Raw genomic sequence first — 7064 nt, forward strand, 5'->3', positions numbered from 1 at the left:
CGACGCTCCAGCGATCCCTGCCAGGTCAGGTTGCTGGTGGGATTGCTGGAGCGTGGCAGTGTGACATCTCACCAGCAACCTCCTAGCAACTTACCAGCGATCCCTATCATTGTTGGGATCGCTGGTAAGTTGCTTAGTGTGACTGGACCTTAAGGGTGACATAACAACAATGGAAACAGACACTATTGTCAATGCTGCAGATTCTCGTTTAAAACACAATGGAGGTATAGCTAGAGCTATAGTGGGGGCAGGAGGGGCGATTATTCAAGCTGACAGTCGAGTCATTGTTGAGTCAAGTGAGCAGATAGCTATTGGGGACATAGCAGTGACTAAACCTGGCAGTCTTCCCTGCAGATTGATTATACACGCTGTGATATCTACTTTTGACCCCATGCATCCAGACGTTAGTACACAACAACTTCACACAGCAATAACTCGCATTTTAGAATATGCGAATACTAGCCAGCAGATTGAGACCTTGACAATCCCCGCTATTGGTTCTGGCATTTTTGGATATCCCATTCATGCATAAGCAAGAAAGATAGTAGGCGTTATAATGAACAAATGCAGCCCCCCAAACATTTGCTGTCTCTCTGAAATCAGGCTGTTTAGTAATGAACACAGGATTGTAAAGGCTCTCAAGACTGCCTGCCTCACCTGGACTCTACCTTATGTTATAGGAGCTATTCAATCGGAAACTGTCCTTCCAGGCTTACTACCTCCTCCTGCTCCCCTCATACAAGTCTTGATGCCCATACCCCCGCTGCCACCTCCAATCCCACTGCTGGTGCCACTACCAATAACGTAAAAGCCCACGTCTGGAGAGCCCACCCTCTATGTCAAGTTTACACCACAGCAAGCTGCTACTCTATTGAACCAGCTTACAGATCCAGAAAAGCAGCCGATGCCTTTCTACAGAAGTATGCTTCAAATCCAGAGGAATTACTCTGCAACGTGGCAAGATCTCATTTCCTTGGCAAATCTTACAGCGGGTGATGCATATTAACCTGTTATGGAAACTGCATTCAATGACGCCACACTTATCAGTGACACCACGTGGGACTCCGGTGTTGAGTTCTGTCAACAACTAAAAACATGGGCTTCAGATAAGCTTGCTGATCAGTCAACATCTTTCAAGGATGTCACACAAGACTCAGGATAATCAGTGGATAGATATCATGCTTGTTTAACTCAAATGTTTAGTGACATCGGTTTCAGTAACGAAATCAAGGTTCAACGAACACTGCTTGTCTCCTCTTTTGTTGAAGGCCTTCGAGAAGCCCCGAAGAAGCAATTTCAACTAATCAGACCTGAGTATGCCACATTGGATCCTAAGGATGTCTTAACAATAGCTAAAGGATTCGAGAAGGCACTTCCTGAAAAATCTACAATAGCCTCAAGCAAGAAGACCCATATCCTATGGACTTAGGCTACTTTCACACATCCGGATTTTTGCTCTGCGGCACAATACGGCGTTCTGCAGAAAAACCGCAACCGGCTTTTGTAACGCCGGTTGCGTTTTTTTTTTGCATAGACTTACATTAGTGCCGTATTGTGCCGCAGGGGCTTGCGTTCGGTCCGGTTTTTGCCGCATGCGGCAGATTTAGCCGATGCCGCGGCCGGATCGAACGTTCCCTGCAACGTTTTTTGCTCCGGCAAAAAACACCGCATCCGGCCGCTGTGGCGCATTTTTCAATGCATACCTATGGAGGCCGGATGCGGCGCGATGCGGAAAGAGCCGCATCCGGTCGCCGCATGCATTTTTTTCCACTGCGCATGCTAAGTAGCATGCCGCAACCGGAAAAAAACGGATGGGCCACATGTAAAAACTTATGCAACGGATGCGGTGTTTTCGCCGCATCCGTTGCATAGTTTTCACAGCCGGATTGAGCCGCAGTGCTCAAACCGGATGTATGAAAGTAGCCTAACGTACAAGATCAAGACCAGTTATCTCCAGGACCACATAACAAAGATGCCTGCTTTAATTGTGGCAATACTGGACATTATAGACATAACTGTAAGGCACCTCCTCAAGGGCGCAGATTCAGGAACCACAATGAAGATAATCAAAGATTCAACCATTCTCGTCACAATGATCTATACTACAGACGACCGTTCCAAGCTCAGACCCATCCTGATACTAACCATTGCTCTGATAGAACTAATATTAGAAAAAAATTCCATGCCACCATACTAAAGAAAATCCCGTAGGTCCAAGGTATACAAGGACCCCTTGGGTAGCACAAACTCATATTCATAATTCAAAGAGACAGAGAATCTGAGTTTTTAAAGTGCAAACAAACATCATTTATTGTAGAATAAGTGACAAATTTCAGTAAAAAACTTTTTAAAAACAATGGAACGCCATGACTAATCTGCCTCTATCAGAGCCTTCTGCATAATGCCGCATATCTTTTACCTTATGTGTTACACCGTTCTACACTCCTTTGTAGGAGCACAACAGGCCGCGATCACCCAAGCAGGGGGGATGATTACGTTCTGGTATAACACCACTACACATGTTGCTTCTTTTAAATTCGATCATTGTGATGTAGTACAGTGTGACACTCAATGGGCTTCCTCACCTTCCTCAATGAGTCAACTAGCACAATATATATGTGTTATAGGTGATGGGTGGGGACAAACATGTGGTTCATGGAGGGCAGTCAGGTGGAACACTGGTGAAGATTGGGGATATAGAACGAAAACAGCCATAAATAAACTAGACTCCTATGGCAAACTCCTACTCAACAGGATGACACTCTCCCGTACAAAAGTCATCAAGCCCTGTGATACCATTGGCCAATGTAATCCACTAGTCCTTAACCTGGAGAACCCTCAACCTGGCGATAATGGCACCTATCTACTGGGCACATATGTATATGGTGGGTGTGCTAGTTGTGCCCATCTAGGTGTGTTCAGATTAGCGGACATAAGAGAAATGTTGACAAAAGATAGAAATACACACTCAAACTCCCTAATGTTCTGTTTTCAAAAACTTAGTAAAATGATGGCCATTGCAAACCCCACATTTGAAGATATCCTTGCCGTTGAAACAGGGTACAGTGAGACTAAAGGCTGCTTTACACCAGACAATCTATCGTGCGATAGATCGTCGGGGTCACGGTTTTTGTGACGCACATCCGGCATCGCTGGCGATGCCGGCCTGTGTGACACCTCCTAGCGATGCAGTATCGCTCACAAATCGTGAGTCGGGTACTGCTCGCTAGGTTCCATAATATCGTTTATTTTAGTTGACCATCGTTTCCGTGGTAGCACACGCCGCTCCGTGTGACACCACGGGAACGATGAGCAGCTCACCTGCCTCCCGCGGCCGCTGCCGGCTCTATGTGGAAGGAAGGAGGTGGGCGGGATGTTTACGTCCCGCTCATCTCCGCCCCTCCGCTTCTATTGGCCGGCGGCCGTGTGACGTCGCTGTGACGCCGAACGTCCCTCCCACTCCAGGAAGTGGACGTTCGCCGCCCACAGCGAGGTCGCACGAGAGGTAAGTATGTGTGACGGGGGTTACTGACTTTGTGCGACACGGGCAGCGATTTGCCCGTGACGCAAAAAGGACGGGGGCTGGTACGATCGATTGTGAAATCGCACAATCGGTCGTACCATGTAAAGCAGGCTTTACTTATGGTTGAAGTGGATGAAATATACCGCCAATCAATATAATAAGTCTAAGTGCTTTGTCTGTGCAGGGGCGAGAGCCCACTTAGTATCTCTTCCTCTGGATCTCCCCCCAGATGTGGAAAAGTGTTTCCTGAGTCTGTTCACTAACAAATCTCTTAGTGAATTAAATTGTGAAAACTGGAAAAAGAAGTACCCCATAGTCACAGAGACACCTAACCCAGGTAAAGGCATCACCATATACCCAGGAAAATACACCTGTTATACTAACACTGAGGGGGACACATTTGTGGGTAATTTCACAGAGGGATATTGCAGCAGATATAGTAATGCCACCAGAGAGGACCTGGTCAACCAGACCAAGTCTATTTCTGATGTCTTCTGGATATGTGGGGACATGAAGATTAGAACTCATTTAGAAGGTGAATGGATGAGGGAATGCACACTAGCCAAAGCCATAATGCCCTTCTATATAGCAGCAGAAGGTGAGGAAGCACTAACCTCAGAAGAGCTACACAGAACAAAAAGAGAGACAAATCCCGAACCCAAAGGCAGTTTTGACCCCCATGTTTACATCGATGCTATAGGAGTCCAAAGGGGGCTACCGGAGGAATTTAAAGCCAGGGATCAAGTCAAAGCAGGTTTTGAGTCATTCATACTACCTCTAGTGACCATAAATAAAAACGTAGATTGGATCAATTACATCTACTACAACCAACAAAGATTTGTCAATTACACTAGAGAAGCGCTTCAAGGTTTGGCAGATCAGCTAGGCCCTACATCAATAATGGCGTTTCAAAACAGGATGACTCTTGACATGATACTGGCAGAGAAAGGAGGTGTTTGTAAAATGGTGAAATCCGCGTGTTGTACCTACATTCCAGATAATACGGGTCCCACCGGGAAAGTTACGGTAGCCATAAAAAAGCTAGCTTCTCTACAAAAAGAATTAAAAAGGAATTAAGGTGTAGAGGATTCCTGGGACCAATACTTTTCATGGACAAAGGGATGGCAGAGATGGCTAGCTCAGATAGGCATAGTGATCCTTGTTGTCTTAATTGTTGCAGCTATTGTTGTTTGTTGTGTTTTTCCCTGTATAAGGAAGATGATCGAGAAAGAAGTAGAAACGTCAGTCCCCACTTTCCTAGCTCAGGTTAGCTATTCTGTAGATATAGAGCAGCTAGGCCCCCTTCAGTCTTTCACAGTCCCCAACTAGGCAGTCAGAGTAGGGCGAGTACATCAGGCTCCAATCGAAGTCTGTTTCCCTGGGGGCAAAGGCTTAGCATTGCTTGTATAGCGAGCAGCAAAAAGAAAAGAGTTGCAGCCAGGTATTGGAGACTGATGGGTTAGGAGTAGGGTCAGAAGGTTAATAAAGTATTTAGGGGGGACTGTTGAGGAGGACCTTTCCATCAAATACTTAATTAACCTCTTGACAAGGGATTGTGGGAAATATGTCGATTTGCCTTACATAATTCAGGTTTCGGATCATATACATGACACAGATTTAAAGCTGGTTGCCATTTCCTGTTCTCCACACCTTGCCTGGAATGCGAGGAATGTCCAGATGTAAGAAGACCACCATATAAGGGAAGACCACTGGCTAAGCTTGAAGACCAACCCACATATCAGATGACACCATGGATTTATGCACTGAAGCCAGACCCGCCCATCAACAGCAACACGGATCTCCCCATTGGCTAGCCCATGAACTGTCCCACTAAATGGGCATATCTGAACTTGTGTACACCCCTAGCCTATATCAGAAGATGCACGCTATGTACCCAGTCTGTTCGGTGCCATTTTTACTGTGACCAAGAAGAGATTTCATATCCAACTGTATCTGGTGTGAATTCTTTACGCATGCACTTGGTCTATACCAATTAGGCCAGGCAGTAGGCAACTAGCGATCTCTGGTTAAGAGTTCACCCCAACACCCCTGCATTTGCTGCATCTGGGCTATCGCATAGAATTACTCCTTCAAAGATGAGGATTCCAGTGACTTCCAGTGATATGGAATCCCTGTCATGGCTTTTTGGAACAGATGTCGCAGTAGTAATTTTATATCGAGATTGGGAAACATTTAAGTATGGATTGTAGCCGAGTTCTCATAAAAATGCATGTGAGTCAATTCCTCAATGATCTGAAGGACCTTGTTCTAAAATACCTGTAGTGGAGAACAATAGCATCAAATAGGTAACATTGGTTCTTCTGCCTTCATTCAAAACGAACATCTGAGGTCCCAGGGTACCACCGTGAAGCACAGCCACAGCCATCTGGACATGATCTTCTAACTGGTCTCCTGTGCTTCAGTTGTATACTCTATATTGTTCTATGCGATAGTAACAATCTGTATATTGCCAAGAGGGCATACGGAGGGCAAAAAGGCACAATGCATAACTGTTCGAAGAGGTATACTGGTCAATGGAGGTCCACAGATTTGTATATGAAAGTGTAAAAGCGTTTGAGTTCACCATTCGAGTACTATCAGTCAGAGTGTAGTCCAGGAAGACAGTAGAAAGGAGTATATGTCTCTCATTTGCGTTATTAATAGATTATCAGTGGGGGTCATTATAATTATGTGGGGCACAGAGGGTCAACAATTACTGAGCAGTGCAAAAAACAAGGCTACTTTGGATTGCTATGTGCAGAGGTTGGGTAAAAAGCACAAAGTACTGGAAATGTGTTAAACCAAAGATGTTTCTGTGTTACATAATGCAGAGATACGTCATATGAATGAAAGAAGCCTTATTGGTCTGGTTGAAGGTAGAAGAAAAGGGAAAGTGGATGAATTTAGTCGAGGGAGACATCACTTGTAAGTCTCTGGATTTATCTGTACCGTATACACATTGTCTGCAGAGCACTGGGGTAAAAATGCAATATTGTGCTAATATTAACCTTAGTATGGTACTTTCAGTTACTGATTGGTTTGGTGTTATAGTCACTACTCTATATACAGGTTATAGGTGGTCATGGAATGATAAGCGGGCTTTACACGCTACGATATCGTTAACGTATTATCGTCCGGGTCACGGTGTTTGTGACGCACATCCGGCGACGTTAATGACATCATAGCATGTGACACGTATGAGCGACCTTAGTCGATCGCAAAAGTGGCCAAAATCGTTCCTGAATCAAAAAATCGTTAATTTCTTATTAGCGATGTTGTTCGTCGTTCCTGTGGCAGCACACATCGCTATGTGTGACACCGCAGGAGCGACGAACATCTCCTTACTTCCGTCCACCGGCAATGCGGAAGGAAGAAGGTGGGCGGGATATTACATCCTGCTCATCTCCACCCCTACGCTTCTATTGCTGCTTAGTGACGCCGCAGTGACGTCGCTATGACGCCAAACGCACCTTCCCCTTGAGGGAGGTATTGTTCGGCGGTCATAGCGACGTCGCTGCACAGGTATGTGCGTGTGACGCTG

This window comes from Anomaloglossus baeobatrachus, chromosome 4, assembly GCF_048569485.1.
Source record: "Anomaloglossus baeobatrachus isolate aAnoBae1 chromosome 4, aAnoBae1.hap1, whole genome shotgun sequence".
Taxonomy (NCBI): domain Eukaryota; kingdom Metazoa; phylum Chordata; class Amphibia; order Anura; family Aromobatidae; genus Anomaloglossus; species Anomaloglossus baeobatrachus.